Source organism: Carcharhinus amblyrhynchos, chromosome 5 (genome assembly GCF_965287045.1).
Source record: "Carcharhinus amblyrhynchos chromosome 5, sCarAmb.v2.hapA, whole genome shotgun sequence".
NCBI classification, from domain to species: Eukaryota; Metazoa; Chordata; class Chondrichthyes; order Carcharhiniformes; family Carcharhinidae; genus Carcharhinus; species Carcharhinus amblyrhynchos.
Genome location: NC_137328.1, coordinates 113,858,678 through 113,871,041, shown reverse-complemented (window position 1 = coordinate 113,871,041; position 12,364 = coordinate 113,858,678). Strand labels below are relative to the sequence as shown.

General features: G+C 45.1%; 1 long non-coding RNA gene across 1 annotated transcript in view; it reads left to right on the top strand.

The window, feature by feature from the left end:
* Positions 1 to 4,764: 4,764 nt before the first annotated feature.
* LOC145343497 (uncharacterized) overlaps positions 4,765 to 12,364 on the top strand; it is a 114,004-nt gene continuing 106,404 nt past the window's right edge. The window contains exon 1 of the long non-coding RNA XR_013886716.1: positions 4,765 to 4,804. This is a non-coding gene — a long non-coding RNA (uncharacterized LOC145343497). The remainder of the gene's footprint in view (positions 4,805 to 12,364) is intronic.

Here is a 12,364-nt window from a genome sequence, read left to right as displayed (position 1 = left end):
TTATCTTGAGGCTGTGCCCTCTAGTTCTGCTATCCTTTCTAAGCAGGAAGAATCTCTCTACCTCTACCCTATCCATCCCCTTCATTATCTTTTATGTCTCTATAAGAACATAAGAACATAAGAAATAGGAGCAGGAGTAGGCCATCTGGCCCGTCGAGCCTGCCCCGCCATTCAGTAAGATCATGGCTGATCTGTTGTGGCTCAGCTCCACATTCCTGCCCTCTCCCCATAACCCTTAATCCCCTCTCATCAAAAACCCATCAACCCGTGTCTTAAAAATATTTAGCAAGGCAGCCTCCACCACTTCAACGGGCAGAGAATTCCAGAGATTCACCACCCTTTGAGTGAAGAAGTTCCTCCTCAACTCCGTTCTAAACCGCCTCCCCTTTATCTTGAGGCTGTGCCCCCTAGTCCTACTGTCCTTTCTGAGCGGGAAGAGTCTCTCCACCTCTATCCTATCCATCCCATTCATCATCTTATACGTCTCAATGAGATCTCCCCTCATTCTTCTAAACTCCAATGAGTACAAGCCCAGTTTATTCAGCCTCTCCTCATAGCTCAACCCCCTCAACTCCGGCATCAGCCTAGAAAACCTCCTCTGCACTCCCTCCAAGGCCAAAATATCCTTGCATAAGTACGGTGCCCAAAACTGCACACAGTACTCCAGCTGCAGCCTTACCAATGCCCTATACAGCTGCAGCAAGACCTCCCTACTTTTATATTCAATCCCCCTCACTATGAAGGCCAGCATCCCATTCGCCTTCCTGACCACCTGCTGCACCTGCAAGCTATAAGATCCCCCCTCATCCTTCTAAACTCCAACGAGTACAGACCCAGTCTATTTAGTCTCTCTTCATAGTCCAACCCCCTCATCTCTGGTATCAGCCTAGTGAACCTCCTCTGCACTCTCTCCAAGGCCAATGTACCCTTCCGCAAGTGCAGCGACCAAAACTGCACACAGTACTCCAGCTGCGGCCTCACCAGTACCCTGTACAGTTGCAGCAAGACCTCCCTGCTTTTATATTCAATCCCCCTCACTATAAAGGCCAGCATTCCATTCGCCTTCTTGATCACCTGCTGCACCTGCAGACTGGGTTTTTGTGATTCATGCACAAGATGGAGATGGTATCTGTGTAAAATATCTTAAGTAGATTCGAAGGGCCGAATGGTTTGCTTCTGCACTGTAGGGTTCCTTTGGCTTTATGAAGTGCCGTGACTGTTGTAATGTGGAAAAGGAGAGGTGGGCTGGGAGGGTGTGCACACAGCCAGCTCCTGCAAAAAATGGGCAGCCTCCCCCTCTCACAGTGGAGAGAGTTAACTGCCTGAGAGTCTGGTAGCAGCAGGCTCTCCTCCCGGGGTCTGGTTAGCAGAATGTCCTGTAGTATATCTCATGTCTTGTGTTGGTGTCAGCCCTTGGCTGAAGATGTTCTGGCTGTGCGCTGCACAGAGGGAGGCCATGGCGTTTGGTGCCAGCACTTTGAAATAATCTTTCTATGAAGGTCCAGCCCCTTCATCCCCAGAGATGTGCATATGTTTCATTTTAAATATGCATCCAATTTGCTTTTGAAAGTTAACATCGATTTCTGGCTAGCCCAAGATCTTTTGAGTGGATCCATTTCTTGAGTAGATTTTAATGAAATTACCATAGGGAGAGAAATGATCCTGTATGAAATTGTTTAATACATTTCATGAATGTATTTCTGTGTTCATTGTATCAATGAAGTTGACAATGGTTTTAAAAGGTTGTTATATGAGTGGCAAGGCCGCACATTGGTTAGTACTGCTGTCTCACAGCACCAGGGTCCCAGATTCAATTCTGGCCTCAGGTCATTGTGTGGAGTTTGCACATTGCCCACGTGCATGTGTGGGCTTCCTCCGGGTGTTCCAGTTTCCTCCCACAGTCAAAAGATGTGTGGGTTAGGTGGATTGGTCATGCTAAATTGCCCCTTAGTGTCAGGGGGCCTAGCGAGCTTAAGTGCCCGGGGTATTGGGGATAGGAACCAAAACAGAAAATGCTGAAAAATCTCAGCAGGTCTGGCAGCATCTGTAAGGAGAGAAAAGAGCTGAGGTTTTGAGTCCGGGTGACACTTTGTCAAAGCTAAAAGACATAGAAAGTGGGAGGATAAGGGAATGAAAGATGAGTCATAGCCACAGAAACCAGGGGAAAAGACTGCTAATGGCAGTCCATAAAGAGAATAAAGGGTGTGAATGGCCAAATGACAGTAAAGCTAAAATGAAGATGTTGGGGGAGAGGGGAAATGGATGGGACAGAGGTAATATTTAGAAAAGGAGAATCAAAGTTAAGGGAAGACGGATAAAGTAGGGGGAAAGAGTTAGTGGGGGGGAAGAAAAGTAAAGAAAGACAATAAAGAAATTAAAAGTAGAAAGCAGAATAAACTAGAAAGAAACCAAAGGCTCGAGATTGGGTAAGGCCCTGGGTGGGATTGTAGCCGGTGCAGGCTTGATGGGCTGAATGGCTTCCTTCAGCACTGTAGAATTCTATGAATTAATAGCCCAGAATAATGTAAAAGCAAAAGAATATAAAAGCATGTTTGATACCTGAAATAAACACAAAATACATTGGAAAAGCCCAGCAGGACTGGCAGCATCTGCGGGGAGAGAAATAGAGTTAATGTTTTGAGTTTGTATGACTTTCCTTCAGGGCTAAAGAGTTAGATGATGGATTTTATATTGTTTAAAGAGGGGGTAGAATAGGTTAAGCAAAATCATACATCAGGAATAGGTGGAAAATCAGGAGAGATTTGATAAAGATGCAACACAAAACAAAGGGAGTGTAAATGTTAGTGTTAAAGACTAAAGAAGGTGCTGATAGTGGCATAAAGGTAAAATAGCAGAATGTGTTCATAGCACAACAAAGACCAACACTCAGTGAAACAAAACTAAAGAACAAGTGACAGATGGTCCAGAGCAGTAGAGTTTAAAGTTTAAACTTTATTTATTAGTGTCACAAGTAAGCTTACATTAACACTGCAATGAAGTTACTGTGAAAATCCCAGCAATGAGCCAAAAAATCAAATTAAAAAATAAGGGCTCAAGATGAAGGAGAGAGCTCATGGTCTGAAGTTATTGAACTCAGTGTTGAGTCCAGAGGGCTGCAAAGTGCCGAATTGGAAGATGAGGTGCTGCTCCTCCCGTTTGTGTTGGGCTTCAGTGGAACATTGCAGCAGGCCAAGGACGCACATGGAAGCATGAGGTCAAGGTGGCGAGTTGAGATGGTGAGCGACAGGAAGGACTGAGTGAAGTTCCACTGCAAAGTGGTCGCCCAGTCTGAGATTAGTCTCCACGATGTAGAGGAGACTGCATTGTGTGCACTGAGTGCAGTTGACCAAATTGAAGGAGATGCTAGTGAAATACTGCTTGCTCCATCCCCTCTTAAACAGTACAAAGTCCAATGCATTTCTCCTCTTCTACTCTGAAGGAAAGACATATGAACTTGAAATGTTAACCCTCTTTTTCCTTCCATGAATGCTGCCAGGCCTGCTGAGCTTTCCAGTACTTTCTGTTAATTAACAGTCCATCTCAGGTCTTTCCAATCAATTAGGTAGAGCATTGGCCTCTTGTCACCAGAAATGATGCCCTTCCCTTCTCACCACACAAATCATTGCAAACACTTACACCTCTCCACTTTCTCTTTTTGCAGGACAGCAAGGCACACAGGAAGAACACACAACTGGATGAGAAGCAGTGGCCAGCTGGGGTTGACTGTGGCTCACTACTGATGGACACCTAGTCGGCAATGGGCAGACCATGTCCAGCTATTCAACTGGGTTGGAGCTCTTGTTCCAGGAGGTTGCAGGTATCAGTATGAAAGCCAGGGTCTCCTGGGGGTCTGGCCCTCAGGCATGTCCCAAGGGCTGAACATCAGCCTTTAAGCTCTGTTTTGAGGGCCTTGCCTCCATCCAGCTAGATCTCCGTGTCAATCCCATCTCCCCAGTGAGAGAGCATATGGGTGAGGAGAAGACAATGGGTGATGGTGCTGCTGGTGTGCCCTTTGCTGTTGCCCCTCAGCAGATGTGTGGTAGGGTCCCAGACCAGAACCCTAAGGTACAATATAAAGCCAGACTAGACCCCAACAATTTTTTTTTTATTTTTGCATAAATGCGAGAGGGTGCTGTCTTTACAACATTGTTTAAGTATAGTTCAAACAAAAGGAAACAGGTAAACTTTTAACAATTAAACAATCTTTAACCATGAAAAAATTTCTAACATATCACTATTTCAGGTCCAAATAAGCAGCAGTCTCCCCACAGATTCAAGACCACTTTAAATATAGTTTGCAAACCCAAGCTTGCTCTAAATTGTAGTAAAAGCTGTGAAACTTCCAAAGAGATTTTGTGGGAAAAGAGAGGGTGCAGCTTGCAGATCTGTCTTCAAATCCCAGCTAGCAAACTGAATGCTGTTTTTGTGCTGCATACCTATCTCCTCCCATCTTCTCATTAACCATTACCACTTGACCATATGACCCTATAGACCTAAACTCACCTTCCATTCCTTTAATGAAGAAAACCCTGGGGAACTTTCCCATTTATAAACACAAGCCCATTTGCCTTCTGCTAAGTAAACACTAGATGGCTACAATGAGTAATTATTTTGCTGTCCCAGCATCTGAACTGTGTGTTTTCCAGACACGCTGACCCCCTGTAGGAGAAAAAAAACCTCAACTTTAAAACATTCTGCAGAAACATGAAATTTATCAATAGCACTGTATCATCATAGGTGGAAAGTGGAGCTGCACGGGATGGTCCCATGCTGCGAAGGCACAGAGCAGAGAATGCAACTCAAGGTGAGTGAAGTGCGAGTGAGGGAATGCAACTCAAGGTGAGTGAAGTGCGAGTGAGGGAATGCAACTCAAGGTGAGTGAAGTGCGAGTGAGGGAATGCAACTCAAGGTGAGTGAAGTGCGAGTGAGGTAAAGTAATGTCAGAGCAGACTGTCAATCCATGATAGCTGTTCCTGAGAGCAGCAGTGCTTTGAACAGTGTTCTCTCATCTGGCCATGGCTGAAGCTCTTCAGTTTCACCGACTGAAGAGCCTGCAGCTTGCCTGTTATGCTGAAGAAGTTATCACTGATGCACAGTCACCTTGGTGACCGTGACAGGTTGGGAATCAGGTCCTGTGGCTACAAAAACACAGAATTCAGGGCCGATGCTAATGATAAACAGCACATCTTTCGGACTGTGGGAGGAAACCAGAGCACCCGGGGAGACAAGGGGAGACGATACAGGCTGCGCACAGCCACTGACATAAGCTGGGAACCGACCCTGGGTCCCCACCGCTGTGAGGCAGCAGTGCTAACCACTGTGCTACTGTGCCACCCTTATGCCTCCATGAAGAAGGATGTGTGAGCAGGTTTCATTTCCCGCAATGTGATTGGCTAGAAATAATTTAGGCTTTGTGCAATTGGATTAAGGAATAATAAAAGTAGGAAACAACCAATTACATAACTCTTTATTAGATAGATAGGAGAGTGAATAAAGGCCAGGTTTTTTTTGAACAGCTAGCTGCAGCAGACGAGAATAATCTGTTCCCACGGAGCATGTGATAATTTGTTTCTATACTTATAACATTCAAAGCAATTCATAACTCGAAATTTGGACATGTTTTCCTTAATCCCCTCCCCTCCCCTTTCTCTTCAAGGCTAAAACTCATGCTGGATATAGTTAGACAGATAATGGCAGATTTCCAACCCTCCACTAAAATGGAAATTCCAACATTAACCTCGACAGGGAATGTCAGAGTGGCTATTAAGTACAACTTGTCTTGTTCTGCAATGTGCTTGGGCAGAAATACCTTGAAGCTCTGTGCCACAGGGCTAATAACTTTATTAGATGTCGGAATGAACGAAGAATGAACCAAACAGAATCTAACTTTCAAAAATCTCATCCTCGTTTTTAAATCTTTTGATGGCCACATTTCCCAATCTCCACAGCCTCCTCGAACAGCTCCACAACCCTCCGAGGCCTCTGCACTCCTTCAATTCTTCACTCATGTGCATCTTGACTCATGTCTACTTTTAGCTGCCTGGGCCCTCAGCTCTGCAATTCATTCCTTAAACTTCTTTGCCTCTAGATGTCTCTCTTTTTAGGTTGTACCTTAAAATCTACAGCTGGGATTATCCATCCCTGGTTTTGGGGGGGGGGGTGGGGGGGCAGGAATAGCGGAGGGGGCGGAGAATCCAATGGAAGTCCCCAAATTGCTTTTACACCATCGGGATTTCCTGCCAAAAAAGTCTCGACCTACATCTGAAGTTTATTTATTTGTAAGGTTTACATTAATACTGCAATAAAGTTACTTTGAAATAGCCCTAGCCGCTACACTCCGGCACCTGTTTGGGTCAATGCACCTAACCAGCACATCTTTTAAACCATGAGAGGAAACCGGAGCACCCGGAAGAAATTACGCAGACATAGGAAGAACGTATAGACTCCACACAGACAGTGACCCATGCCAGGAATCGAACACAAGTTCCTGTGCGCTGTGAGTCTGCAGTTTATTGTGCCACCATGCCATCTTGGTCTTTGACCAAGGTTCAATTTTTTGTCCTAATAACTCCTTGCCAGACTTGATGTCACAACAAGTGACTGCATTAGGAGACATGGAATGAAAAGCAAAACTTTAACCATGAAGTTGGAGGAGGTCACCAACCCATCCCCTCTATTTCTTTTGCTGCCTGCAACAATATGGATCATCGTCTCTTTATCGAGCCAAGTGTAGTAGATTTGTTGATGGCCTTTATGTCTGCAAGCCCCCCTTCTGTTGCCATCATCAACAAGACAAGTGGCTTGAAGAGTCATATGGGTCCAAAACATTAACTCTATTTTCTTGTTCCACAGATGCTGCCAGAATTGCAGCTCTTTTCCAGCATTTTCTGTGTTTGTTTTAGATTCCAGTACCCGCAGTGTTTTGCTTTTATCTGTGAAATGAGTGTGCTGACGTTGCACTTGTGAATGGAATGGGTAATATAATCAGCACACTGACAGCAATCCCACCCAGGCCCTACTCCATTAACCCTGCTAATCTCCCTGACACTAAGGGGCAATTTAGCATGGCCAATCAACATGACCTGCACATCTTTGAAGCGTGGGAGGAAACCAGAACACCTGGAGAGAACGTGCAACCTGCACGCAGACATAAGCTGAGGCCAGAATTGAACCCAGGTCCCTAGTGCTGTCAAGCAGCAGTGCTAACCACTGTGCCATCATGCATTGTGCATACTTCATATATACATCCACATTAGTATCCCTATTCCACCTTGGTCAAACTGTTGAATTTAGCCAGAACCCTTTCTTTCCTTTAATCTCCTGCCATGCGGTCATAAAACATTGGCTTCATTAGCGAAGCTCAGGTAATTACATTGAAATACTCTTCTTCCAAGTTATGACACAATGTGTGAACAGATCATCTGTAGAACAGCACCAAAATGTTTTGCATGTATCACATCTTCTTAATTCTTTTGCTGAGCCAGTTCTGAATCTGGTGAGCGAACTTTCCATTAGTTCCATAAATGTTGATCTCCCTTCAAGCTTTTGTCTTCCAAAAGAGCTCATAAATTGGATACAGTGGATTGCCCTCGTCATCAGGTTTAATTGCCTCTGCAAGAATTTCACCAGATTTGTGAGGCATGACCCATTGCTGCTAAGACATTGTTGCCTGCCCTTTATTGCCTCTGCACTCTGGTGAGCATTAATAGAATTCCATGAAATGCTCTTGTGCTTTTTATGCCCTTTACAAATGTACTTTAAAAGTGGTCAGAACAACACAATATAAAACAATATCCTAATCCTTGTTGGCTTGGCTCTTCTCTTCTGATTATTATTGGTAACCTTTGGATCATTTCATCTCATTGTCTATTTTCATCTTGCCCTGTCTAATGCTCAAGCATTGAAATCCAATGAAGTTTTCTTGCAGTACATTTTACACTGCAGCTACTGGTTTGAGACCGGAAGCTGCCCATTAATTTCTACCGAGACAGAATTCTGACAAGTTGAAATCTGACCGGGACTTTAAGTGTTTGCAAAGGCAAGAACTTGGCACTGGCCTGAATATATGCATCAGTACAGAGCTGACTTCTTGTAATTAGCAAAGCAAATGTTTAGACAACAGTGACAGTAGAATCATTGGCTTTCGAAATATGTAACTTGAGGTAAAGTAGGGATTTAAACTGAACCACAAAGCCATGAGGTCCAAAGGACTTTCAGTCCACTTCACGCCAGAATCAATTTGAATCCTCACTTTGGATTTGCATTGCCTGTTTAGTCTCGATGATAAGCCGGTCTAAATACAATTTCAATACATGTTCCCTTGCATAGGAATGTTGTGCTGGATGCGACAGGGAGATGATGGCCTGGTGGCATTATCACCGGATTATTAATCCACAAACTCAGCTAATGTTCACGGGTTAGGATCCCGCTACGGCAGGTGGTGGAATTTGAATTCAATAAAAAATATCTGGAATTGAGATCTATTGATGACCACGAAACCATTGTCAATTATCGAAAAAAACCCATCTGGTTCACAAATGTCCTTTAGGGAGGGAAATCTGCCATCCTTACCTGGTCTGGCCTACATGTGACTCCACAGCCACAGAAATGTGGTTGACTCTCAACTGTCCTCTAAGGGCAACTAGTGATGGGCAGCAATACCCATGTTCCATGAATGAATAAAAAAAAAATGGGTAATATTACTCTTCATTGCTTCTCTGCCTTTTGGCTAAGATCAAGCATCAGTTCAAACCCAAGCCGGGGTGTGTTGACTTATCTTGAGGGCTTGGTTCTTGTTGGTGTCTCTTGTGGGGAATATTAATTGGATTCAATTTGAATTTAGTATTTTGGAGCAAGCAAAGAAATGGATTCCGGTCTTGCCTGCTCCACTCTGAACATTTAAGATTGAAGTAAAAATTGAAAACAGATACTCTTCATAAGAACATAAGAACATAAGAAATAGGAGCAGGAGTAGGCCATCTAGCCCTTCGAGCCTGCCCTGCCATTCAATAAGATCATGGCTGATCTGTCGTGGCTCAGTTCCACATTCCCGCCCTCTCCCCATAACCCTTAATCCCCTAGCTTATCAAAAACCCATCAACCCGCGTCTTAAAAATATTTAGCGAGGCAGCCTCCACCACTTCAACGGGCAGAGAATTCCAGAGATTCACCACCCTTTGAGTGAAGAAGTTCCTCCTCAACTCTGTTCTAAACTGCCCCCCCTTTATCTTGAGGCTGTGCCCTCTAGTCCTGCTGTGCTTTCTGAGTGGGAAGAACCTCTCCACCTCTACCCTATCCATCCCCTTCATCATCTTATACGTCTCAATAAGATCCCCCCTCATCCTTCTAAACTCCAATGAGTACAAGCCCAGTCTATTCAGCCTCTCTTCGTAGCTCAACCCCCTCAACTCCGGTATTAGCCTAGTGAACCTCCTCTGCACTCCCTCCAAGGCCAAAATATCCTTGCGCAAGTGCGGAGACCAAAACTGCACACAATACTCCAGCTGCGGCCTCACCAGTGCCCTGTACAGTTGCAGCAAGACCTCCCTGCTTTTATATTCTATCCCCCTCACTATAAAGGCCAGCATTCCATTTGCCTTCCTGACCACCTGCTGCACCTGTAGGCTGGGTTTTTGCGACTCATGCACAAGGACCCCCAGGTCCCTCTGCACCATAGCATGCTGCAGTTTTTCGCCCTTTAAGTAGTAGTCCTTCCTACTATTATTCCTGCCAAAGTGGATAACCTTACACTTGCCAACGTTGTATTCCATCTGCCAGGCCCTCGCCCACTCACTCAGCCTATCTAGACCCCTCTGCAGACTTTCTACACCGTCCGCACAATTTGCTTTTCCACTTATCTTTGTGTCATCAGCAAATTGCGACACCCTACACTCAGCTCCCTCCTCCAGATCATCTATATAAATGGTAAATAGCTGAAGCCCCAGCACCAATCCCTGGGGCACTCCACTAGTCACCAACCGCCAATCCGAATAGCACCCATTGACACCTACTCTCTGCCTCCTATTAGACAGCCAATCCTTTATCCACGCTAACACATTAACCCCAACTCCATGCCCCCTAACCTTCCGTAACAACCTTTTGTGCGACGCCTTATCAAACGCCTTCTGAAAATCGAGAAACACCACATCCACTGGTTCCCCTCCGTCCACCGCACTAGACATATCTTCATAGAATTCCAATAAATTCGTCAGACACGACTTCCCCTTAACGAATCCGTGCTGCATCCGCTCTATCAGACAATTCTTCTCAAGATGCCTCGCTATTTCTTCTTTGATGACAGATTCAAGCATTTTTCCTACAACAGACATTAAACTAACCAGCCTATAATTCCTCGCCTTTTGCCTGCTACCCTTTTTAAACAGCGGCATAACATTAGCCGTTTTCCAATCTTCCAGCACTTCCCCGGAATCCAGCGAGATTTGGAAAATAATCACTAATGCATTCACTATAAGAACATAAGAACATAAGAACATAAGAAATAGGAGCAGGAGTAGGCCATCTGGCCCTTCGAGCCTGCCCCGCCATTCAATAAGATCATGGCTGATCTGTCGTGGCTCAGTTCCACTTTCCCGCCCTCTCCCCATAACCCTTAATCCCCTCTCTTATCAAAAACCCATCAACCCGCTTCTTAAAAATATTTAGCGAGGCAGCCTCCACCACTTCAACGGGCAGAGAATTCCAGAGATTCACCACCCTTTGAGTGAAGAAGTTCCTCCTCAACTCCGTTCTGAACCGCCCCCCCTTTATCTTGAGGCTGTGCCCCCTAGTCCTACTGTCTTTTTTGAGCGGGAAGAGTCTTTCCACCTCTATCCTATCCATCCCATTCATCATCTTATACGTCTCAATGAGATCTCCCCTCATTCTTCTAAACTCTAACGAGTACAAGCCTAGTTTATTCAGCCTCTCCTCATAGCTCAACCCCCTCAACTCCGGTATCAGCCTAGTAAACCTCCTCTGCACTCCCTCCAAGGCCAAAATATCCTTGCGCAGGTGCGGCGCCCAAAACTGCACACAGTACTCCAGCTGCGGCCTCACCAATGCCCTATACAGCTGCAGCAAGACCTCCCTACTTTTATATTCAATCCCCCTCGCTATGAAGGCCAGCATCCCATTCGCCTTCCTGACCACCTATCACCTCAGCCATTTCCTTCAGAACCCTGGGATGCATTCCATCTGGTCCTGGGGACTTGTCCACCATCAGTCCCACTAGTCTGTCGAGCACTACCTCTCTAGTGACAATGATCTCATTCAGGCCTTCAACTCCTACCATCCTTCTATCTTTAATACCCGGCAAACTATTCGCGTCCTCCTCTGTGAAGACTGAAGCAAAAAACTTATTCAAGGCCTCAGCCATTTCCTCATCCCCCACCACTAAATCCCCCCTCTCATTCTCTAAGGGTCCAACATTCACCCTAGCCAGCCTCCTCCTCTTTATATATTTATAAAACTCTTACTATCCTTTTTTATATTTAGCGCTAGTTTCATGGCCTTCACTGGGTTACACTATAGCACCCTCCAACCTGTCTAAGTGATCTAATCAGCTTTAAAGAATTTCTAAGGTGGCTATGACTGAGGGGAAAACCATTGTATATATTGTGCCTCTCCCCAGCTCTTCTCCCTCGGAGAGACAATGGATTAATGAGCCATGGTCGCAGCCAAGAGTCATTTTAGAAGCTTTTCCTGTCCTTGCAAACAATGCTGACATTGCAGAAGGAAAGAATCATGGGAGCTTCCAGAGTACCAAGCATTGTCATGCACGATTCCATTTTTATGGTGACTGATCGCTTATGCATTCCTGGAATGGCTGCTATTCTACTCATGGAGGTTACTGCACATGGGTAGGGACAAATATGGCCACATGGCCTCCATCTAAGCTGCAGCTAGCTCTATGGTTCTAATTATGCCCCAGCATTTGTGAGAATCCTGCCATGTTGTGGAACTGACGGGCACATTCTCGCTGCTCAGAACTTCTGATCAGAAAATGGATTAAATGACTGGCCTTGGCAAACAACACTCTGGTGGCTCACTTGATGCAATTTGCAATGAAGGTTAGGCATTTTGGCAGACCTCTTCAGGCTGTACTCGCTTGAATGGATCCTTCGATGTAAAAAAAAATGCAGCTTTAATCTTGACAGGCATTGACAAAATGTTCCGTGCTTGAACTGGATTCTATACACAGTTACATAATGGCCGCCTTGAGAGATCTTACTCGATGTAAGTTATGAATAGAGCCAGAGCAGTCTACTGGGGGTTGCAGAAAGAAATCTGACCTTCTAGCTGAGCTGAGACTCCAAACCCATGGCAACATGATTGACTCTTAAATGCCCTCTGAAATGGCTTAGAG